Source organism: Pseudopipra pipra, chromosome 4, assembly GCF_036250125.1.
Source record: "Pseudopipra pipra isolate bDixPip1 chromosome 4, bDixPip1.hap1, whole genome shotgun sequence".
Taxonomy (NCBI): domain Eukaryota; kingdom Metazoa; phylum Chordata; class Aves; order Passeriformes; family Pipridae; genus Pseudopipra; species Pseudopipra pipra.
Genome location: NC_087552.1, coordinates 61,740,050 through 61,765,547, shown reverse-complemented (window position 1 = coordinate 61,765,547; position 25,498 = coordinate 61,740,050). Strand labels below are relative to the sequence as shown.

The 25,498-nt window shown below is 36.1% G+C and overlaps 1 long non-coding RNA gene across 1 annotated transcript in view; it reads right to left on the bottom strand.

The window, feature by feature from the left end:
- Nucleotides 1-25,498, bottom strand: part of LOC135413879 (uncharacterized) — a 34,387-nt gene that overhangs the window by 8,319 nt on the left and 570 nt on the right. Inside the window, exon 2 of the long non-coding RNA XR_010430462.1 lies at nucleotides 24,434-24,569. This is a non-coding gene — a long non-coding RNA (uncharacterized LOC135413879). The remainder of the gene's footprint in view (nucleotides 1-24,433; nucleotides 24,570-25,498) is intronic.

The window sequence follows — 25,498 nt, the reverse complement described above, 5'->3', positions numbered from 1 at the left end:
AAAGAGTTTTTGATTCCATCTCAAAAGAATTAACTAGGGTTTTTCCATATTTTGCTGTATAGCCAGGAAAGGTCTAAGGAAGGTAATAGTTTTTTGAGTCAAAGTTGCAGTCCCTGAAGAATTGCTGGATCAAGTACGTTTGGGGTCAGATTTACTTTGATAAAGTAGAGCAGTTACAGGTAAGGTGTAAGACTGAGAGCAGGAAAGAAGTGTTTTCAACAGGATAGGATCCCTTCGCTCCAACCCCAGCTGTAGAGTCCGGATCCTGGTCTGAATGTCGTCCTCCCTCCAGAACTCTTGTATTTCTGCCCAGGTTCCTCAGCCAGGGTGGTCAGTCTGGGTGAGTTCCTCAACACGGAGACACCAGCAGAGCTGGCACCATCGCTTCCCAAACTTCCTGGTCTACCTGGAACTGCCACATGCAGCCCTTGGACTTGATAAAATGATTAAATAAAATTGTGATTATAGTGGATCTTCGCCAGCCCACAATCTCTGGAAGCATCGGCAAACCAGGACGGTCAGCTATTTCACACTGTTAACAGGAGGCAGCTCGTGCTGGCTCCAAACAAAACCTCTGTGAGGGGAAGCAGCAGTTTTACCGATGGGCCGGCAGCAGGGAATGGATGGTCCTGCTTTCGGCAGGTATGATAAGTGGGGTGCTGAGCCATGAGTCACTGCTGGCTTCCCTTGCTACTGTAAGCACGGCTTCTTCAGGAAGCTGCCTTCTAAGATAGCACTGGCCATAGAATAAACAACTGACAGCATTCCTGCAGTTCTCACTCACTACTTCATTCCCACTGATGGGAAAAGAAGTGCAACTGGCGCTGTTAGGGAAAAAAAGATGATTCATTTTAATCCAAGTTAACACAAGAAAAGAGCAAGAAGGTGGACGATGTGAAACAAAAAGATAAAACCAGCAACTAGCCGCTTGTACTGAAGACCTTAAATTTAAATTTTAAAAAAATATGGAGTGGTGTTTAATTAAAAGAAAGAAAATTAATCAAAATGAATTGAAATAAGAAGAAAGTAATCTTAAAGGAATTGTATTTCTTAGTAACAATATTCTCCAATTGTTTAATGAGTTTATTTTGTGGATGCAAAATATACAAGTGTACCCTTGAGGGAGGAAGAAATTCATTTATAAAAGATAAATAGCAAGAAAAGCAAAAAGAAGCAAATAAAAAAATGTTCAGAGGCAATAAATAATCTTTTTTAAAGAAAGAAGAGTAAACGACAAAGAAACTTAAGCAAAAGTAAAACACTGGTTTTATCTCCTCTCTAAGGTTTTAAAAAGAGCACATTGTTAATAGCATTTGTTCTTAAATTGCCTGTGATGCTAATTTAGGGATTAGTTTCCTGCTCCTAGGCCACAGATACTCGTGAGTGTTCTCTCAATCCCAAGGCAAAAACTGTGGTGTTCACACAGCTGGACAACTGTAATTTTATCAGATTTCCAAGAACCAATTATGTGTGTAATATAACCAGCTGCTGTTGGTGTTGAATCATGCAAATTATAAGATAGGCAGGAAACCCTATGTGTAAATGATAAAAACAGTTTTGTTCTTATTTCTGTAGCTGCTGTGCTGGTTGGTACTTTTCCCCTTCTGCTGTCCATTAAAATCAGCTCAGAGATCAGCCATCAACTACAGGGACGTGTTAACGAGCTCCAAACGTGTCCATAGCTCCAGTGGCAGGAGCAGGATTTCAAAAAGCCCCACTTTTCACCAACTGAAAAAGATTCTTTTCCTCTGAGTGAAATGTTGCATAATTTAAATGTTCTCTGATAGGGAAAAAAATTGTCCAAAAAAATAAGTCTGAATGTGAGCCAAGTGTAGGCTGGCAGGGAACTGTCTGACAGGGTAAATGCTCGTTTGTCATCTCAGGGGAATGTTAACTCAAGCACCTGGTTACAGTAATTTAAATGTCATCAAGGTAATTCTGTCATGGCTGATTTAAGGCTAATTAAAATCAGTTGTTAATCATGTTAGGTTTCATTCTGCAATGGAAATTTCTCAAAATACAGATTTTTCTGTAAGAATTAGTTGCCAGGGTATTTTTGGTTGAATGTTTTTGTAAAACAATACATTCCAAGTTTTGGTTGATATATCATTTTTTTCTCTTTTGTCCTCCCTTTCTGTTCACTATATCTATCACATTCTCTGCAATGACTATGTGGTTGGTTTTTTTAAAATCATCACTACAGAGATCAGCACTGTATCACTCCACGTCACAGTGTTTCTTGTTTAACAAACACGTAAAGAAGAGAAATCTAGAACGCTACTTTTTCATGTTTTTTTTTCTTTTTTTTTTTAAATGTAGTCCAAAGTAGAAATTACACTTTAGTGAAAGGAAAACCTAAAGTACCAGGAACAATAATGATTTTTTTTGCAGTAATATCCCTGTTGATACAGCAGTAAGATCAGTTGAAGGTGAAAGAAATAATATTTCTTGACACCTGGAATACTAGCAGGCACGATTCTATTTAAATAGATCACAACTGTGTTTCAGTTACCTACTGGTGTTGAATGCACATCCTTTTCAATTCCCACACATCTGACACAATAATATTTAATCACTCTACTTAAATAGAAGTGAGATTATTTACAAAAAAAGGTCTGCCACCTCCATTAGTGAGTAGACCTCCTTCCCCTAACACTCAAGTAGGTCAGTTCAAAGGGCCTTTGAACTGGTTACATTTCCAAAGAAAAGGCAAGCACTGACACAGCACATCATCAGTCTTAGGTAATGTGTTCCATCTCTGCATGAAATGGTACTCACAGATGATGCTTGTGTGACTTTAGACCAGACTGCTTGATTACAGCCTAGTTGCATCACAACTACCTTGAAAGCAGAATAAAATTTGGTCATCCAAGAATTATTGCAATCAGGCTGCATTTATTCTTTGTTGGAAGGAGGAACCAAGTAGGTGGTCCCAGCAACAAGGGATAGATCTCTGCTTTCCTTGGCTAGAGAAATTGGCAATTTGAAGTCTACAATCTCTAATTTGCTTTATGGGAAAACAACGTTTTAGTTCTTCTGGAATGAGTGAGATTATACTGGCTCTGTGGTTCTTCATTTTATGGGTTTTTTTCTGTATCCAGGAGCAACAGACATCAGTGCACCTGCGGTACATGTGCACATTCCCTTTAAGGGCCAATAATTTCTTATATTCCTTACAGTCAATCTGTGGAACTTCATTTCCAGTTTGATTTTTCCAAATCAGAACTTCAGTTTACTTAATTTTCTCACCACAGCCTTGCATTTAAGAGTGTAAATAAAAGATGGGAGAGACCAACAAATCTACACTTCTACATGTGTTCCTGAGACAATAGTCCTACTATGTCAAATGAAGCATGAAAACTTTACCCTCATTTTTCTCTATAGTATTACTATTTGAACTTTCAGTCAGTACTTGAAATAAGAACTGAACTTGCCAAAAAAAAAAAAAGATCAAAAAACAAACCAGAAACCTTGATTTCAGAACTACCTGAAAATCAGCAGAATTAACTTTCATAAGCTCTTCAATTAAATGTGAGTTCTGAAAATCATGGAGTCTGAATGGTTGAGAGGTTCCTCTAATTGAGCTAACGAAATCACATTGGGTCAGAGTGTATTCACCTGAACATAAATCCAGTTTTACGAGGGTTCTTCCTTACCTGAGTTGGTCAAAAGATTGTGTCAGATTTCTAGCATAAAATGTGAATACTCTGTTTCATGTTTCAATTCAGTATTAATCTCTACCAATAAATTAATGACAAAGAAGTTATGCTGGAACTATGAGGACACACCACTACCTTTGCTTTAAAGTAAAAGGGATTAACATGGACTTCTACATACATTAATATGAAATCAATATTGTTATTTCATGAAGAGAGAGCAAAGAAACTAGAAAAGGTGGAAATAATAAAGAGGTTGAAATAATGAAGAGGTAGAAATGATTTAGAAAGTTCATCTGTAATCAAACTGTATGACATAGAAATCAATCTCAAAACCACACGCATGAATATTTGCACAGTGCCATGAAGGCAGATGCTGATGTGGAAAATACTACATTTTTCCATAATTAGGCATCTCTAGACTATAATTATCATCCAAAGGAGTGGCCTGGTTCTGAGAAGTAAATGACACCCAACTAGACAAACCTGTCTAGCATTTCTGATTAATTAGTAAAAAACTATATTCAAAAAGTAAGCCTATTCGCATGTACTTGCATACATATAAACACACAGAGGCTGGCACTGAATTAAAGGTGAAACAGACTTCTCCACATAAAAAAGCATAAACCCACAATTTTCAGTGGAAATCTAGATTAATACGCTAAAAATTTGTTTTATTTATATTTTAAAGGAAAAAAGTAAAAATCACTGGAGAGTATGCTAACACTATTTAGCAATAATCAAGCGTGGAAAACAGTAAAAGAAGCTACATTTTCAGTTCAGTCAGGTATTCTGAACCCAATTCTTCATTGGTTCAGTCTTTTCACCGCCACGTGGAACTATCACAGGGACATGAATAGAATCATAGAATCGACCCGATTGGAAAAGACCTCTGAGATCATCAAGTTCAATCCTTGATCCAACACCACCGTGGTTACTAGACCATGGCACTAAGTGCCACATTCAGTGTCGTCTTAAAAACCTCCAGGGACGGTGAATCCACCACATCCCTGGGCAGACCATTTCAATGTTTGATTATTCTCTCTGTAAAAAATTTTTTGCTAATATTCAACCTAGATCTCACCTGGCAGAGCTTAAGACCATGCCCTCTTGTCCTACTGCTGGTTGCCTGGGAGAAGAGACCGATGCCCACCTGGCTACAACCTCTTTTCAGGTCATTGTAGGGAGCAATGAGGTCTCCCCTGAGCCTCCTCTTCTCCAGGCTAAACAACCCCAGCTTCCTCAGCCTCTCCTCATGGGACTTGTGCTCGAGTTCCTTCACCAGCCTCGTTGCTCTTCTCCGGACCTGCTCCAGCACCTCAATATCCTTCCTGAGAGGCCATAAGAGTCCCCTTTGTAAGTTGAGGATCAATCCTTTCATCAAGAAGATGTCAAAAGATTAATCTTTGACCTGAGCAAGACTTCTCCATGAAAGTAGGATTTAAAGCTTTGCTTGGCCTTCAGGTCTTGCAGGATAGCAGCCTGTAGAGACATCCCAGCCATGACTGCAAACTGAGCACAGGCAAAGGAACATCAAAGTGGGTTTTATTTCAAACCTTGGAATAGGCAAAAGAAAATAGGAGCTCGTGACTGTGGACTCTGTGCTCTGCTTCTCGATATCTCAGGGCACAATGTTAGGGCTCAGTTTTATGGTTCAAAATGCCAACAAGAGGGTTTGGCTTCTAATGTACCCATGAATGGAGCAGAGTATAAGGGAATCTCACTTCAGCTATACCTATAACTGTGGGGTTACTGGCTCTTCATTTTTCTTTATCATGTTTGATCACAGCATTTTTCACACAATGCCTAGCAATACTCTGCCCACAGTGCCTTTTCAAACAGTGGAAGGACTCAGTCCTACCAAATACTGAACACTTTAGCTGACAAGGCAATACATGCAAAAGCCCATGCCCACTCAAGCATTCAGAGACCCATTTACTTCAGGTACTTTTTTCTTAAAAAAATCATTATGGACTTAAATGCTTTGCTGACCTGCGAGAAAGAACTAAACCTCATCCAAGAGTGAAGTTTAAAAGGAACAAGTTTTAAGAAAAATACCTGTTACACACAATCCCAAATGCTCAGTGTTACACAGGAATTTTAGTGAACCTAGTGAGAGGAATAAAATATAATGCGAACTTGTAGCCAAACAGCTTACCATTTTTCCTACACACAACTTATTGATATCAAGACTTCAAATCTTGAATCTAAATCTTCCATCACTGAAGCAGCTGAGTTATATTTTCATTGTTTGGTTTTGTTAGTCAAATAAAGACCCATGGAAAAATCACAAAAACACAAAAACAAACAAACAAAAATATTTGTAATCAAAGGATGTTTCTTTCCTACAAGGCAAGTATTTTCACAATGAATGTATATAGTATACGTTCTTTTTAGATTGCTACAGTGCCAGGGATTGTCCAAGTCTGTCTTGCCATAGTGAACTGTTCTGTTGATAGCCTTATTAGGGGAAGTTATAGTCAATGCCTGGGATCTGTAGGAAGAGTTGAAGTAACTATAAAAAGCTTAATTCAGTGTTTTTATTAAAGTATATGCTGTTTAATTAGTTTTTGTATTATATCTCTGATAGACGAGGTAGTATTTACTTGCACATTGCTTCCTCCTGTCTGTATACTATTAAATTTTATAGCTTTACATATATATGACGTATATGTTGCATATAATGCTTATATCATATACAACATTTATTATATATATTGGAGTTATTGATATATTTTTAGTCTCGATATTTTAGTGCTGCTTTCGTGTAATGAAAACCCTATAGATCTGTTAAAGAATTTAATTCACACCATCTGGAAAATTTTTGAACCTTACCCAGCAGCTCTTATTGATGAGGCCAGATCTTTAATTCAGTGGAACTATTGAGAAAAGGAAAGTTGGCTTAGATTTGGCCCTCTAAAATTTTGTACAGGACTCAATTTACACCAAGTTGTAAAGTGTTCTGGGATGGGTTTCTGTCATTTTCCCATAATATTGCAATTCTACTCTTTCAGGACTTTATTGTGGAAAGGAGAGAAAAGCAGACTAGAGGTCACTGAAGAGCAGAAATGCATTTTCCTTCCATTTCAATAGAGTTCTAAGTTTATGTGATTAAGCATATGTAATTAATTAATTATACATATAATAAATATGTAATTAAGTATATGTAGCTATTAGAGTTCTAAGCAGATATATTTATGAAACAGTACAATAAATAGGGAATGGGAAATATGTAGAAAAAGGAAACTGTGTTCAAACCAGTCATGCAGGGAAGATCAAGGATTACCTGTTATCCAACCCCACACTGAAATATCTGATTTACCTCTTCTTAGGAGACCATACCCTATATTCCCCTTTCACTTCAGCATCAGTTTAACCAGCATTTTAGAAAGGCCGCCTCTGGCCCATTTTCAGCACCATAGCGGTACTAAAATGGCATTTTAATATGGTCCATCATTTTAAGCATTTTACTGAGTCCACGTGCAATCACTCCCCAGATGCATTTCTACATGATCTGCAGCTCCATTAGAAAACTGGTCTCAATATCTATTATCACAAACTATATTGCAATTTTTCTCTGAAGCTCTATCAAATTATTGTACTAGCATAGTAAAATTTCCATTTATTCTATAATAAAGGATATTCAGACACATTAAAATGGGAATTTAGAGCGGCATGATATTTGTCGTTAGCAATGGGGTTTGGATGTTATATATATATATAAGTAAATAATGAAGTTTTTCTTTACAGACCTCATAGTTAATGATGGTTTTCACAGATAACTGTTTTGTTTAAAGTAATGCTGCATTTTGGACTATTTTCCAAAAATTATTTTTCTATTAAACCTACAAAGCTTTTGTGATGGTCAAAATATATAAATATTTGGAGCAGAAACAATTGTCAGATTTATATTTGTTAAAAGTCTGAGCAATATCCCTAAGTGACATTCTGGGAAATATGCAAATGATTTTTCAAGTTATTTTAGAAATAATGGTATTTGACTCAGGAAGTTTATATTAAATACAATCTACAGTGGACTTACAGTGAGAACTTCACTTTGGCTGATGGAAGATAAGAATAAAGTCCTTCCCAGATGAACTGAGCTTTGTGTATATATCCACAAGCTATGCTCAGACAGCTTATTTCACATAAAATTCCTACATAATGCATGGTTTCATATTGATCCCAATCCAACTGGATCCTAGATTTTTAGGTCAGAGTTTTCAGCTGGAAAAATACAGAGGTAATATTTACAAATATTAACTTTGGGCTCTTGGAGCTAAAACATTTAGCTAAAACATGTGACATGATACACAGAGACAACATGGGAGTTAGAGCTTCTTTCTGGAACATTCAGAGTTTCGTTTTTCTGCAGAGCACTGTTATGGGTTTTTTTAAACAGTAGTTTGTGTCAGAATGGGCAAATGCTGTTCACAAAGTGAACATTGACATTTATGAAACAGAAAATACCCAAAAAAAGTTACCCTCAAAAGTGGGAAAACCCAAATGTGGTGGTGTCAAAGTTAAAGTATTTCACTTCAGGTCTCAAAGCACCCCTGAGCAAGAGATATTTTCACCCCTCAAAAAAGTTTCAAATTATCAAAATTCTTCATATATAACTTTTAATAATTTAAAACAAAGTTAATGGCAGAGTGAAGCTATTGTGAAATCTGACCCAAAGGCATACAAAGACAAGACATATAGAAATAGTGAAAGAAGTTTTAAGTATTTGTGAGTGACATGCTATCCATCACAAGGATATGACTAGCTCTCCTCAGCTCTGCTGCAATACATGATAAAAGTACTAATATAGGAAGTTATAATTATTGTCTTTTTTCCTGTGGTAAGAATCTATGTATATTCTTCCACTGAATTCTGTATATTATTCTATTGAAAACTTGTTCGTAAATACATCAAACAAAACATGTTTTCACTTTGAAAGACTTTCACAGGTTTTCCACTCCCTATATGATTTTTCATAGGTAGCTATTTGTTAAGTTTTCCAGCAAATACATTCACACTATCTTCTTTGGTATACCAAATTGTTTTGAAAGAGTTTTTCATAAATATAAAACAGCTATTTCAGTACCCTTTCACTGTATGAAGCTTGAAAGAACTTGGCAATGACCTGATTTTCATACATTGAAGCTGCCGTATTGCTAACGAGTGTCGTCTCACTGTTGTCTTGTGCATCTTCCTGCGTCCACCAGTTTTTTCTCTTGGACAGTGCTACCAGGCTAGACAATGATTGACAAATTCTGTCACAATTCAGTGACATAATCCAGACCCACCATTCTTACGTATTAATATAAAATAATATATTAATGCTGACAATAATCTGAAGACTCCTAATTCCAGCTCTTAAAAATTAATTTTGTTGGACTTTCCCAGATCATTCTATTCTTTTTTTCTGATTAATATGTGTTATTAATTTCCCAAAGTAGGCTTTTAAAGTGCAGTATAAATTAATTTTGATGTTTTGTATAAGAGAAAACTGCTACCGCTTTTAAAAATAAAATAACAACTGAATTTTAGTCCTTACAAGCTTCCTGTTCATTGCAACCTTGTAAATTTAAAAAAAAGAAATATGTATACATTCATATTCAATAACTCTATTAAACTGTTCATTTTTTTATCCCTCAAAAACAGAAATCAATGCTCTTTTGTGGGAAAAAGTGAACTCAATGGCTGCATTCGTGGATACATCTTTGTCTAGTACCATTGTGTTAGAAGGAGCTCGTTTTACAAGGAGCAAGTAGACAAAAAAATAAGCACAATGGGATGGAAGAGCAACCACGGATGATTTCTTCTTCTTCTTAAAGCATGAAATTGTTAAAATTCAAATTGCAGCAACTCAGAAATGGGCTTGAAATCCCCAAAATACCACTTAGCATCATGTGAATACCTGTGGTCTTTTGTTGGCTTGTCAGCTTTGTAGTTAGCCAGAAAAATGGCTGGCAGAGAAAGGGGAAGTGCAAGCAGGGACGTTCACTTGAGATAAACTCCAAACAAAATACTGCTTTAAAATTTCAATTAAACTGAAAGTTTAAAATTTTGCCTTGTTTGAGTCAACAGAGAATCTTATCTAGATTTCCTGGTCAGTTTCTGGAGGAGACTATTGGGGCCCCATAAATATCTCCCACTCTAGGATTTTGGCTATGGGCATGGCTGTGATGTCCAGAAGGGAAGAGCCAGTCCTGCTCCACTCCCTTGCTGGAGCTATGGGACAAGGCTTACTTGGCTCCTGGCTTAATCAAAAGATAAAATGCATTTACCATTCTCTCTGTTCAGAGGTTAAAACACTAACTTTTTAAATTTTTAAAAGAAATTCTTTTCAGTTTTCCAGTGAACCACCTTGCTGGCATAAATGTGTTCACCAAAGCTTTTTCTGGGATAATACCAGTTTAAACAAGTCCTTCTCCCCCTGTCCATTTTTGTTTGTTGCCTCATTTGAGGCAGCATAACTCTTTGCATGGTAATGCAGCAAAAATAATTGAAACACTGAGGTCAGTAGTAAGACTCCAAAATAAAATTCTCCAAAGCCAATGAGTCAGAATGGTCACACAGACCATTTACACCAGCCCAAGAACAGGAGGGATGTGAGGACTGTGTACTACCCATTTCCTACAGCAGTGGAGTCCCTTTTTTTTTGTGATAGTAAGGTCACTTCTAAACTTGAGGCATTCATTTAGATACAGAAATAAGTACTTTCACCTTTTAATTTGAGGCATGCTTTTTGAAACCTTGGCCATAGTGCAAATTCAGTGAAATGAATAATTTAGAGTAATGCCAAACCACTAATTTTCTAGAACAATTTAATTAAACAATAGACTACAGAAGGAACCAAAGAGTGTTTCCTGCAACATACTTTATATTTGAATTAATTCTGTCTGTGGGACAGTGCTTAATATATTCATTTATTATATCTGTTAGCAGCTATGTGTTGTCTTAAAACCAAACTGTGGCATAGGATTTCAAAAGCAAGGGCTGCAGTTGGAATTTCTATGTAGAGGTTCTGAGTTGTTGAGTATAGTTTTAAAAGGATTAGTTATACCAAAATACTTTGTTAAAAGGGACCATTATGCAAAAAATTTTACCTGTGAAAGAGCCCTAGGAAGACAACTACCAGGCTTGCTGCTCAACTGGTGAGCTTTGTACCTTGGCTGTGAGGGATGGAAGAGTACGAGTCATCCATGCGTGCTTCCCAGAAGTGTTTTTTTAATAATAGTGGTTGCCTTTCTGAATAACACATCTGGGCCTAAAGATGAATGATATTTGTCACTGCAGGAATAGACCTTAAACAGTTGTTTTCTCCCAGTTCAGTTTAGAAGGTCGGCTTAACTGAACATTCAAATGTACTTTTCCTTTTGCCGTGAAGCCTGAGGGCTGCGATCTACTGAGGTTTGCTCAATTTATCAGTAGGGAGTGAAATTTGTTTATTAAAACAAACATAAGGAACTCTTCTACGATTTATGACCACATAATGGAACTTGTGAATGACTCTCTTGCCTCTTAGTAAATGGAATATGTGGCACAAAGATAGCCTTCATTTCTCCCATCTCTACAGTGTTTACTTCGAGTTGACTGAGAACAGGGAAAAGTAGTTCAGAATTGGGTTTTTTTATTCTTTTTATGTTTCCGTTTTTTGGTTAGGCGTTTTTTTGTTTGTTTGTTTGGGTTTTTTAATTTTTTTGCTCTATTAACTGCATTTTGTAAGAGAATAGCGAATGTTCTTAAAGAAAAAAGCTTGTTTCTCTCTGGGTACCTGCTTATAGAGCAACTGTTTCTGAGTTTCTATAGAAGGGAAGGCACTTAAACTAAAAGAACTACAAAAGAGGGATATGGTGACATAGTATGGAGGGATAATACTCCTTTTACTACTTCCCTGTAGGAGTGAACTGCATACAGTGTTGTCAGGCAGTAATAAGTAAATGCAGTTATTAGTGTATTCACATTTCATTGCCCCCTCTTTGGCCTTTTCACAGACCTCCTTAGCTCATTTTCTCTGTATGCTAGATACTACTTTCCATCACCTCCCATGCCTTCTGTCTTGGTCCTTCACCTTTCCTTACCTTCAACATTTCCTGCATAGCAAAAGTCAGGCATGGTCTGACCCCAGAAACAGTCCCTCCATCATACTGGCTGTAAATGCAGTGTAAAGGTCGAGGAAAGTTAAGAACTGGGAAAGAAGAAAGTTTCAAGGCTTGGGAATGCTTCCATTTTACAAGGAAAAAAAAGAGATGTGAGGATAAGAAGAAATAGTCTGACAAAGCAAAACACTGAATGGGGCAGAGAAATTGCATGGGCAACTGCTGTTCATCTTTTTTTCCAAATTAAATGCAGAACGGCAGCTGAAAAAAAATGGAAGAAACCACACAGAATAAGGGAAATTCCTTTTCAAGAAATCCACAATTGTATAATTTGATTGCCAGAAAATATCACTGAGGACATTGGCTTACCGAGATTAAAAATATATGAATAATAAGAATATTAAATTATAGTGTTTAACTGGAAAAAAGAAAAAATATCCATTGAAACCTCCACAGAAATTTCCTGCAGAAAATAATAAAAGTGTCCTCTTTCCAAAATTTTCTATTTTTCTGAAGTAAATTTTAAACCTCTAAAGTGAAAAAGAAGATTAATAGATATTTTCAGATTTTTTTTATAATTATTTTAACAGGAGTGGAATTTTTTTATAGAAAACACATTCTATCTGTAGAATACCAAATTTCCCATTGTAAAGCAGAAGTCAGCCACTATGTGACAGCAGGACAGATTTTATGTCTGTCTGTTACGCTCTCCTCCCTAACAGCTGAACACTATCAGAAATGAGACCATGTGGACCACTAAGCTATTTCAGTACTGTAGTTCCCATGGTCTGTATTTAGAAAGTTTCCTATTATTTAAACATGCTCTGACTTCTATGTAAAAAGTACAATATATTGCACTTATTGTTCTAACATACACATTTTGTTTTACAATCAAACACATTTTAACTCTCTACATAAATATCTGTTTTCTGTTACCATTTGCAGGAACAGACATTCACTTCCACCATTACAGACATAAATGAAGCTGAAAAAACCTATACAGAGTTTGTGAAATTTTATAACTCTTTCCTCCGTTGCTCATCCATTCCTTAATATATTTCCAAATCTGTGCACAAGAATAAGATTTTTCTCAGATTAGTGAACAAAACAGCTCACACATTTAAAGCAATAATTTGACAGAAAAATTAGGAGGTTTTTTCCATAAAAATGTATATTTATAAGGTTTTTCAGCTGAGCTTAGTATGCTCATGAGGCTTAGAACATAATTTTATACAAGAAAGAACTACCCAAGGTTTTGGGAGAGCAATATTTTCCATATTATTGGGTACAGTGGGACTAGCAAAATCAGGAAAGTCATGTTTTATGAGTTTAAACAAAAATCAAAGTTACATAGTGATGCTAAACATCCCCCTCTTTTTAGTGGGGTACTTCTAGTAAAAGGGTTTAAAATGTTTAACAACTATAACTTTAAACTTTGCATATCTTCTAAACTGTTATAAACTAAGCACCTGATTCAGGGAGAATAACTGGTTACAACTTTGTGCAAACCTCTTTAAACTGCTTTTCTTTAAGATATTTTAGAGCCAAGCACTTCATATACTAGGGAAAAAAAATCGTGGATCCTATGTATTTATTGGTTATTCTGCAAATTAAAATCTCAAAGGACTGTCAAAATAATAAATTATATTTCAGTGAACTAGAGAAACAATTTATTAATTTCAAGATTATTTGCTGTATGACACAAAAAATGGATATTTAAGCTTTCAAATGACTACTGAAATGACTTACACAGTTTTCACTTACGTAAATTCTTACAGGATTCGTCAAGTGGGAGCATGACTCAAAGCTTCTACAGTCGTCAAAGGAATCTTCCTTTCTATTGAAGTCTCAAGCTCTAATATCTCCGATTCCTTAGAAAAACAAATCTTTAATCTTTTCTTAAAATCTCTGACTTGACACATGTTTTAATCCAGAAGAAATGTGCATTGTCCTGAATATACTTTCTTGGATGAATTGCAGTTCAGAATGCACAAGATGTATAAGTTGTGTTTTCGTGGCAATCAGTTCTGGCATCATTTGATTGATAGCAAATATTTAGTAAAGCAAAGTATACCTCAGCAGTGTATGAAAATTGTAGTTTGACTAGAAGTGGCTTGAGAGGACATAAGAAATTGAAAAACAATTTCCTGTATCATTGAAATTCTGATCATTTTTTATACTTCTACAAATCAGTACTGTCAATGTGTAGCTGGGTATACTCTTTTTTTACATACAATATTGATGAAACCTTTAGAAAAGAATCCTTACTTGATCTTTAAGAGTTAAGATATGCTTGTTCATTTGTTTGTTTATACTTAATTTAAAATTTACCTTTGGATCTTAAGAACCTATATTAAATTAAACCCAGCTTCTTTAATGTGTAAGTTAGTTATTCAGAAGTCATACACAGCACTGGCAGAATTTTAGGAAATATTTTGAAATATTTTTTGTCACATAATAGTAAAGAAGAAAATATTTCTTTTTTGCCTACAAGGAAAATAAAAGTCATGTATAGCAATACATATCTTAAAGCATTACAATAATGGAAGGTTTCTGGAGGAAAACATGTATTGCAAAGTAACAAACAACTCCACTAAAGTTACCAGAAAGAATTTTGTCTAATAAGTTTAGGCTAAATATACTAGGGCTTAAAAAATATTAAGTATACATGTTCTTGTATTCCTTTAAATCCTTTAGTACAGCTGGTGTCAAGATGACCTAACCTAACCATTTAGAAACAAAATATTGTGACACTTAGACATAAATGGAAAAACAGCATGATCCATTTGGGGCTGGGAAGCGTCCACAAACTTCATATGAACATCCTCTTTAAATAATCCCAATGTGGTTATCAACTTTAGCTTCAGAGCAAAGCTCCACAGACGAAGAATACACTTCTCCTCCTTTTATTGATCAATTATTACATACATGTAAATGAACCATCATGAAAAGCCATTAAGATAGAAGTTTTAATCTGTTGTGCCAGTATTCCTCTAGCTGCTTGACTTGAAGTTTTTTATTATGACATACCACATGCTAGAGGGCACAAGAGACCGTTTTGATTGTGCAGTTAAAGGAACCTATTAGAAATATGAAATCATTATTTCTGGAGTACTTGAGACTTTTTTTTATTTTCCTGTGGACAGCTGCTGGCTATAGAACTGAGGGAAATTTAATTCAGGAAAATATCCTCAGTAATGGAGCCAGAGAGGCTAAATTGGAGTGGTAAATATTGCTAAGCCATCATTACTTGCTAAATAGATATTAGTCATCTCTATTTTTTTACTGCATGCTGAAAGTTCTAAAGAGTCATTGATTGTGATACCTTCTTAAACAAAACAGAAAAATCCATCCTCTAAAACCAGAGAAGTCTGCCAAGGTAGCCTTGAGGGTCTAGTTTAAAATCCTGAAGTAAAAGAATTCCACACTTCAAGGATTTAAATGGAAATAAAATAAAATCCAGGCTCAGATTTTCCTCCAAGACTACAGTGGTGGAGAAACAGATAAATACAAAGAGAGAGGGAAGGGCTTGCTTAGAGGAGATAGCATGAGAAAAATATTTACAAGCAGTGTATAAAAAAAAATTAAAAATCTAAACATCCAGTCATAAATGATTTATGACTGAGGACTTTTTACACCTCATAGAGTGTATATCTATGTAGGATTTAATCCATGGTATGGCTTGGCTGTCTGTACACACTGCAGATGGGATATTGTAACTCTCATACTTTATATTGGTCTTTTTTTTTTTTTTTTTCCAGAAAGAGAAAGAATGGTCTTGTTTGGAATATTTGTCTCTAGAGAAGTGCTATTTGATTAAAATTACCCAATATAAGTAGAAGAATCCTAGTAATTAACCTTATGGAGGCAATAAAAGCTAAAACTATTATTAAAGAAAAACTAGTTGATGTCCCTTGTATTTCATTAGTTTGTGTATGTTGTATTTATAGTCTAAGAGAGGAACCCATCACACCCAAAAGCAATGAGTGTTATTTGGGAAGAAACAAGCTGGCTGTGGGTGGAAGATAAAGATGTCTAAGAATTATGTTTGCCATGAAAAGAGGTCTCAGATTCCAGCACTGGGAGAAAATCTCTCCTGTCACCAGAATACTGACTTCTGGTCAATGACAACCTGCACTTCAAGTTCACATATGTCTTTACCATTGATTATAGAACAGTGTATATCTCTTTCCACTTAATTTTGGCAGCCATTGGTGTAAAGCACCAAAGCCACATGGCAGAACCAAGGCACAGTGGCAAAGATGTGCCTCAAATGCATAATGTCTTCAAATGCATATAAGTCAAAAAATAACTGGGTAGATCAGATTTCTGCTTATTCCTAGTCCATTTCAGATGAAAATGAGGGACTGCTAAATAGGAGGCCAAACTGAAAACGCAATCCAGGGATTCAGAGTCTGAGTAAACACCAGTTACTCAAACTGAGGTGTAAGGAATCAATCCTGTCTCTTAAGTTTATTCACCTAGAAAAAGATGGACAAAGCACAATTCTAGTTGTAATTTTAACGAGTAAGAATCAGAAATTTTTCAACTGTGAGTTCTGAAAAAATCCAGACGATATATACAGCGTTCTGAAGACTAAGAAATGAGTTGTCAGGGATGACCCTGAGCAAAAATTATTGACATTTACATGCAAGCATATGAGCTAGAGTATAATGATCATGCTGAATAGGTATTAGTAACATGTTTTCTTTCATGCATTCAATATGCATCTGTAAATTAAGAACAGTAGAAGTAGAAATTTGATGGATTTACTTACAGGTACTGACGAATTTTAACGTTGTTTAATATTTCAGAATGAGTTCAGAGCACATGTATGCACTAAAGAAATACTTTTTAACAGTGCACTGATATAGTTTTTCTATATGAAGCAAAATGATGTTAATAAATCTGCAAACCTTTAAAAACTATAATTCGGGGGATTTACCCTATGTAATGTTTTTTGGGTACAAGCTTTTTGTCATTGTAAAGAAAGCACACGTTTAAATACAGGCTACCACATGCATTTATGTACCTGGTCAGTAAGTGCTCAAAAACGAACACTATAGTATCCTTGATGGCTCAGACATTGTCATCTCTGCTATCTGAAGTTAGAAGAGATAAAGTTACCCCATTTAGAGAGATGAGAATCCAGGCTGCAAGCTCATATTGTGAAAATCCAGTAACACAGAAACAATATGTTGTAATGACCTATTTACTTAGAGTTCATTATTCAGCTGCCAGACCTCCCTGCACTGTCTTGATAGAGCTCCAGATGGAATGTGTATCCCAGCCAAGAGGCAAACTGAGCTGTGACTTCAGCTGTTAAGAGGACACTTTTGTTTGTGGAAGAACTGTTTTTCTCTGTCATTAAAAGGCACCTAAACAAAGAGGTTGTGATTCTGTAAGCAGTGATGTAATGTGGTGTAAGAAATACTTCTGGGACATAGTGACTGTTCTAATTATAATGGCATGCTGAATTGCTATTTCATCATCTTTTGTCTTCAATCAACCAATCCACAGATGGACTGCAAAAAATTTATTTAAAAAAAATCCTTTTTTTAAAATCCTTAGCCACCTTTTCAAAAAAAGAAAGGTACCATCATAAAATTCCCTTGGCTTATGGCAGGAGCAAAGATGAAGAATTTTTGTTAGTAACCGATCACAGAGAAAGTAGTTTATAGAAAATAAATTAGTTTATTATGCTGTGCTTTGATATATTCTAAGCGTGGAAAGGGTACTTATACCACCTTTGGCCTGAAACCTCAGGCAACTTCAAGCTCTGTCATCTTTTTGAGAAGACTATGAAAGAGCACCCTGAATCCACAATTGCTATTGACACCTCTAAGCACTGCGGAATGTACATTTCAAATTGTATCTGATCACAAAGAAGGCAGCTGTGATGACACAACATTCAAATGCAATTAAAAACCAAATGAACACTCAGGAGTCTGCAGCACATTTGAGACAATCATTAAAAAATTGCAACACATGTAAGAAAGGAATAGAACAAACCAACAGAGACAGCAGAACAAAGTAAGAGGTGTTCATTCTTGTATGAATGTCACGCTACAAACACAAATATTTTGCAATAATCTGGACAAAGACAGATGGATGGCTTTTTCTGTGGACTTAATGAGAAAAAAAAAGTCAAAAAAACAAAAAACTTTTTTCTCCAGAGTATCTATTTCCTAACTGTATCTGAAAAGACATCATCTTCCCATTTTTTTTCTCTTGCAACACATTTCTAAGTGAGGAACACAGGGCTCCCTTCTGAAAATGTCCTTAAAGCAGGCCATCCACCCCAGTGAACTAGTATTTCCTAGTCCAAAAGATGAAAATACCAAAGCAGCTGAAGAACTACTTAAAGTAAATACCATTCAATGGAAAAAAACCACATTATTAACCAGCTCATTTAAGCTGGGAAATAAAAGACAGACTCTACATGTCAGAGGAGGATCTGGACCAGTTTTAAAACACAGACAGCATTTGCAGCAAAGATTTCTGTTTTTAAAAATGTTTAACCAATTCAGAAGTGGGACTTCTACGGTTACTTAGCATATAGGGGACTGGATGCTTGATGTCCAAGTCAGTCTTCTGTTATGCAAGTCTGTGTTGTATGTAACTTTTTTTTCTCAGCCTTGAAATTGTTTTTCTCTTAGAGATGGAAGTATCCAGCAGAACTCGCATAACATTTATAAGGATCTGCTATGTATCAAAAGGTCTGAGAATCCTAAATGGACCTAAACTTGAAATGTGACTTGAAATAAAATGCAGCTCAGGTTTATTAGACAAGATGTTAATTTACTCATTTGAAGTAATGTATGATTCTCAACCAAGCAAAGTTTGGGCATCTCTCTTTTAAAGGTCAAAAGAAGGTTACATGGTCTCTTCAAAGCTCTCTTATTAACACGGATAGATTGACATTGAGGATAACCACGCACTCTACTTATTTTTATTCTTTATTTATCTGTTTAGACTTTTTTCCCTACTGGTGCCTTTCAGTTTCTATGAGCATATTAAAACCATTAAAAGTATATATTTTAAACAAAACACGTCAAAAGGATCATAAAAAAGACATACCTCTTAAAAAATCTCCTAAAATGTATTGGACATTGTAAAGAGTGTGCATGAAAATCATATGAGGCCAGGGAAAATATTTCCTTTCCCTGGGAAAGTGAAATCTTCAGTTACCTGTTGCTTATGTTGCTGAAGCACTGAACAGTACTCTCAATTTTTATTATGATAAATAAAATTTTTATGCATTCATATTGATCTTATCTTCCTTACCAGGGTTCTAATGGTACTGATTATGCTTATGGCAAATTTCCAAGTGACTTCAGGGGGACCAGGATAAAACCCCATGGTCACTGTCACCTCCTTGGTTTGTCTATGAACATCTGGAAGATTGTAATGCTCTAATGTGAGTGCAACATGAAAGTGTACAACCCTATACCTAATAACCTGGTTCAGGAGTTTAGAATCACGTTTTGAAATGTGACTGTGTGTGTGTATGTTTGCAGAGGGTGGGGGAATCCCTTACCTACCAAAATTTTCAGTGCAAATTAAACCAGCTGCATTTAAACCCAGATATTTCAGCCACGTCCTCCACGTCTAACAATACTTTTTTCCACAAGGTGATAGTAGTGGAACTTCAGGGGACAATTATTAGTTCAAGCAATGTATAAGCAGAGTAAGAAACACACAACAGTTTGTTGAGTAAAGCCCAGGTGGGAAATTAGCCTGGACTTTAGAGCCACAAATGGGAAGACATACCAAATATAATATGAAATCATATTTTAATATCATGTTTTAAAATCCCAGACTGGACTGTCTTTCAGTTACCAAGTCTGTGGGGAAATATACAGTTACATTTCATTACAATGCTAGTCAGTAGGGTATGTCTCCAAAAGAGGATTAAGTCCCCTCTCACACACCAGTTCATGGCTGATGAACACACAAATTGAGTCATTACAAGATGTTGCTGTTACTCTGTGGCCTAGCTACTACAAGACCTTCATGGGTTTTTATGTTCATGGTAATGAGGGAAATTCATAACCCAATAAAGAGTACAGAATTTCTTCTTCACTGAGGCCCATGTTTCGCCCACAGATACAGATACTTACAGTGTTTCCACATATAGCTCCCATTCCTTCCCCCAAGGCAAAACAAGTCCAGACTTAAGAGCAAATGTAAAACACTCCTCTTTACAAAAACCTTCCTATCTAGGGAATATGCCATGGAGGGGGAAAAAAAAAGGGGGGGAGAGACTTCTGAAAATTTTGGTGTGGAAACCACCACGGCAAGGGAAATAGAAATAGGAAAATTGTAATCGTATTGATGTTTATGCTAGGGAGAATTCTTATGCAATGAGAAAAAAAAGTCACTCAGAATATTATATACTCAAAAAAAAAAATCTATATCACTAGAAGAGGAAGGAGTAAGGAGTTCTGTGAGTACCATTCAATTTTGAAGTGCTTAAATTACACCAGGGTGGACTACAGAAATAGGAGGTCTTTCGGTTTGCTGTTCTCAAAATAGAAAAAACCCCCATGCTTGTTCCTCACTGTCATTTTCTGTTTTCCTTGCATTTTACTCTATCTAAAATCTTTAAGATTGAACTAAAGTAAAATCCTTCCACTAGAAGTAACAAATGTGCAGCTACTGTATAATTAAATCTTTCTCCTTCCCTTTTGATGCTCTGATTTCCCTGTAAATGATAGTTTGTTTTTCTTACTTAAGCAATAAAGGAATTCTGCATACTTAATGCATTCTGGGAAACCTCCCATGTGGATCTGTGTTTTTGTGGGTATATGATGAAAAGGTAGCCTGGAACATATCATGAATTTATCAGAAACCCAGAGGGGTAATATGAAAACAAAAGGGTGGAATCCAAGGCAGGTGCAAGTGCAATGAACACTGGTTTGCTTTTCAGATCATTACTTGTTCTTTGTTTAAAACCACAGAACTTGGAAAGGAGTCAAACAAAATCAGAGGTATTATAGAAACTTGAAAATAGTATTGACTTCAGTTTGCTTTTTAATCATCAGTAAGAAAGAGGAGAGTGAAATGAGGTCTTCTCCTTATAATTTACAATGATCTTTTCTGAAAACCAAACCCTATATTTCTCCAGAACATACAGTACCCATTACAAAACCATGGACAACTACAAATGTTTCCATAAAGCACCTTAGCACTCGACAAGAAGACTTGCAGTAAGCATTCAGCTGAGGGAGAGAATAAACACCTTTAGGGCATCATTCAACTTTCTTTGAGCTGTGATCAGAAGGGCAAGCCCTGCACTTCTAGCAGTGCAGGATGATGTGGGAGAGATTTTTTGTCGGTAAATGAGTCCTGAATCCATACCCCTTAGTGGCAAAACAGAAAAAACTCATTGCATAGGGTAAATGTTTTTACTGCCCCATCATCAAAAAAATGTTTCACTCAAAGCTTGTCCTTCTGTCTGCTCCTGGCCATGCCCACCCTTGCTCAGACACACTGAAGAACTGTTCAGCACGTGAATAAATAGGAGGCATACTGATTTGCAATTGCCTTGCTTATCAGGAGCTCTTGCAAGTCAGAGGAGCCTGGACAATAACACACAGGATGTAGCACTGTGTGTATGGAAAGGCTTGTTCAGTAAGACACAGCAGACCCAGTGTATAGCATTATAAACTGATTTGTGCCACTGTTTTCTGACATACCTAAACAATGGCAAAGAATTCTACAGTCAAATTACATTTAAAAAAAAATTAATTTAAATTATTCCTTCCCTATTTGTTTTGAACCTGACATATGGGACTTCTAAATGATAAAATCTGTTTTGTTTATTCTGAGAGTTCCCTCGTAGTATGCTCAATTGACACTGTGAGCAATCATTGTACTTCAGTTGCCTCTTTTCTAGGCTGAGAGGTCTTAGTCTACTTAATTTTTCTTCACATGGAAGCTATTCCTTATTTTTCAATATCCATTTTGTCATTTTCCCTATCTTTAGCATTTCTTCTACAGCCTCATTGAGGAGACAGGGGATGCACATGGACAAAAGGAGAGTTCCTCTTTGATTCTCTATCTTTTTCTTTCTAATTCCGAATAACTGATTTACTCTTCCTATTACTACTGAATATGGAGCTGACTTTGTCATGTGCTTGGAACTCCATAATCTTTTTTTTCTTTTCAACACTTACTTCAAGTCTCTCCAATATGAATGTAGAATGTAGGCTGTTTCTTCACATGCAACTTTTCACATTGTCAGTGTTAAATTTCTTTTCTGAGTTTACTACACTAGTACTCAGTATCAAGAGAGCTTCTCTCATCCCAGTGTCAACTTTCTCTTTTAATTCTTCTGTTTAGCTCCATTGGCAAACTTTGCCATATCCCTACGCAACCTCTGCTCACTAGTTCTTTAGCTCACCCTTACATTTGAAGAGGAAGGTGAAATCTCTGTTTCAGCCATAAATCCTCAAAATAAAACTATATCCTGAGGGGAAGAAAAACTGAAGAAGAAGACCCTAAGAACTATCACGGATAACAGTGAAAGAATTTAATATATCAAGGTTGGGAAAGAAAGGAGATGGGCGTCAGCCAAAGCACTTGAGAAAGAGTAACACCTGGTCACTGACAGTAACTATGAACTGACAAACTGCAAAATACAACAAATTTTAACTTTTGTATTCCTTGTCTAAGAAGAACAAATGATTTATAGATGAAGCCACTCATCCTCAGTGGAATTCTCCTCCCAATAATCAAATCGTGACAATTTCTTTCAAGTTTACAATTGCCTTAAAATTATTCTCTTACAACACTGATTTTGTCACTATTAAAAATTTTGCACTGCAGTTTAATTGCTTTTCTTATGCAAACAGATTTTGAAATAGAGGTAGAGATGTAAAACTTGAAGGCTTTCTTACAAAAGTGTCGAAATATATCATAAATTTGCCTTCTGATATTATGTTAATGTAAGCGTTATGAAGGAAAAAACCAGACTGTTACTTTGGAAACCAGCACAGACTTATCAGTGGGTGTTCAATTCAATACCTATTAATGCTTAAACATATGGTATTAATTCTGCATTAATTCTGTCAAAAATGATATCATACTCCGAACGTCCAAATTATGACATCACTAAAACAACTTTGCTCTTCGTGGGTTTGGAGCATGACTGTGCCAGAGTTGACTAGAATTTATTCATGCAGCTGATTCTGACAAGTTCTTTTTAATTAGTTCATGCCCTCATAATGAACAAGAGTCTGTGTTTTTGAAGATTTGCCAGAATAGTTTCTATTCTCTTCGACTTAAGTGCCAAATGCATACACTCCTTTATACTATTTATACCTTTGCCTATAATTACTGTTCCCTAAGGTGTGATTGTCCTATTTCATAAGAGTTTGTGCAGCTGCCAACATGAAGATGTAAATAAATTGTAATACCGTTGCTATGAGGTGTAAAAATCCCACAGCTCATATCCAGACCCTTGTATAATAAACTCAAGTAAACATTCCATTTCCTGTAAGCGATTGTGGTTTGTGACTAGATTTTAAAAAGCAGTGCAGCAAGTCATCACTTTTTTAATGATTTGCTGAAAACAAAGTCTGAATGTATGAAACAAAAAACAGGTACGTATAAACATCTATTTTTATGAAGGAGAAATATCTATATGCAGAGCTGAATTCTTTGCTGTTATTTGAGAGTTTTAGGAAGATGGCGTCATTTCTATTTGCTAAGAAAAATCCTGAGGTGCAACTGATATGCCAAAAGCTGAGGCCAAAGACTTCTGCATAAAGGTGGTCTGAAGGTCACCTCTGCACTATATTGAACTTGCTACAACCTTTGCAGAGATGTTCTCAGCTGTGTTTTTTTAAGATGCTGTAGTTTTTTGTATTATGAGTTGAACAACATGGCCAGAGGTGACCACAACAAAGATTTGTTCAGATCCATCCTTCCAAAGCAGTGAAAAGTGGTAGAGCAGGAGGTCCTTCCTTTCAGTGCCATTCATACCTCATAGACGAGGCAAGATGTTTTCTCCCTTGCTTTTATGAGGAAAACACCCATGCTGTACTGAAGAATATGGTTTGTTAGTTTTTCCTCAACTGATGGTGATTAAACGACCATTTTACTCCATTTTACTCATCTTTTCTTGTGATGGGATATGTTCTGCTGTCTGTCCTCTAAACCAAGTTACACCTACAGTATAGACATACTGTTTGGTACTAGATGATTTACAGTGAAGGCAGGCACATTTCAGTAGGAGGCACTAGCCCAATACTGGTGACAGGCACACTGTAAAGTTTAAATGCAAAAACATATCAGCACTCACATCTTTGCAATAGAGAGGTTTTGCATATGTTAGCAGAGCAGATAAATAAAATGTTGGGTTAGGTGGGAATAAGATGAGCACACGAGTCACGTATGTCTGACTTCATGAGTTAAGTTGAACACCGAGCAGCAATAAAATCTTCAGGCCACTTTACACCAGCAGGTGTTTTACATCATGCTGTGCCTCTTTGCTGGAGTCACTTTTCTCAGTGTCTATGAAGACATATTGCCTAAAGATCACAAATTCACAAATTTCCAGCTTCAACTGGAAAATGCAGCTAAAACTACTATTTTTAGTTGAGGAGTTGATGCTTTCATGAGGCTTGGACAGTAGATCAGGAGCGGGGTCATAGCATTTAATTGCAACTTGGCACTAACCTCTTTCAGGACTGTAGTTAACTCATTTCATCAACTCATCCTCCCTCCTTTGAACATGAAGTGCCCATGGTGAGGGCTGTCCTTGACCACGTGCTTCTGCAACAGCTTTTCGGTGGGGCCTCAGTTGCGGTTGCAGCTGCAGGTAGCAGCACAATATGAAATATTTTAGAACATTAACCAGCACCTACATAACTTTGACTTTTAAACTCTGCTATTTTATATTCTAGCAAGTCTAGCATAGATAAAAAAAGGCCACATCCTGTCAGAAAAGGGGGAATCCCATCTCTACCGTGTTATAATCTATTTTTGGTCATAACAAACTGCGGGTTATTGAAATTTAAACCAGTCATTAGCCCAGGACTGAACATTACATGTCCCGGGAATCAGTCCAATGTAATTTGGGGGTGGGAGGGTGGCTCAAAATTCCAGGTTTGTGAGGAAAGCAAGAAATATTTTCCTGGCAGGTTTGTTAAAAAAAAAAAAATGGCAGCTGTTCTTAATTGCTGGGAGGGTCAGATTGTTAAAAACAGTCTCAGTGGAAATGGATTAGTGTATGGGAGGATGTCAAGGTGCAAGATAAATGGAATTTAGTCTCTAGTCTGACAGTTTATTATCTGGATCGGAACTCTATGTACTGCATGTATGTACATGCAAAACACCCATGTTATGGAATGGTGTAAAGGCACTATTGTTGACATGACTTTGGAATGACAGCATTATTCATGAAAACTAAAGCTGTAAGTAAGTGAATTACGCAAGTTACAGAAACTGAGTGCAACTAAGCTCTTTCCATCAGCACCACAGACTGTATGTTTCCTTTAGGACATTATATTTTTCATGAAAATTAGTCTAAAAATGCATAAGTAATTTAAAATAGCCATGTGTTTTCTCTCTGGTTTATGTTCTTCTCTCTGTAATGGTAGATTTTCTCTCAAAGTATATCACGAATCATACAGATTAGATATCTCAAAAGTCAGCATATAAAATATAGGACTTGGAGTTTGCTCACATTGGAATATTATTATATCCTTCCAGCAGACACTCTTCAATTAATGTTGTTTTCAT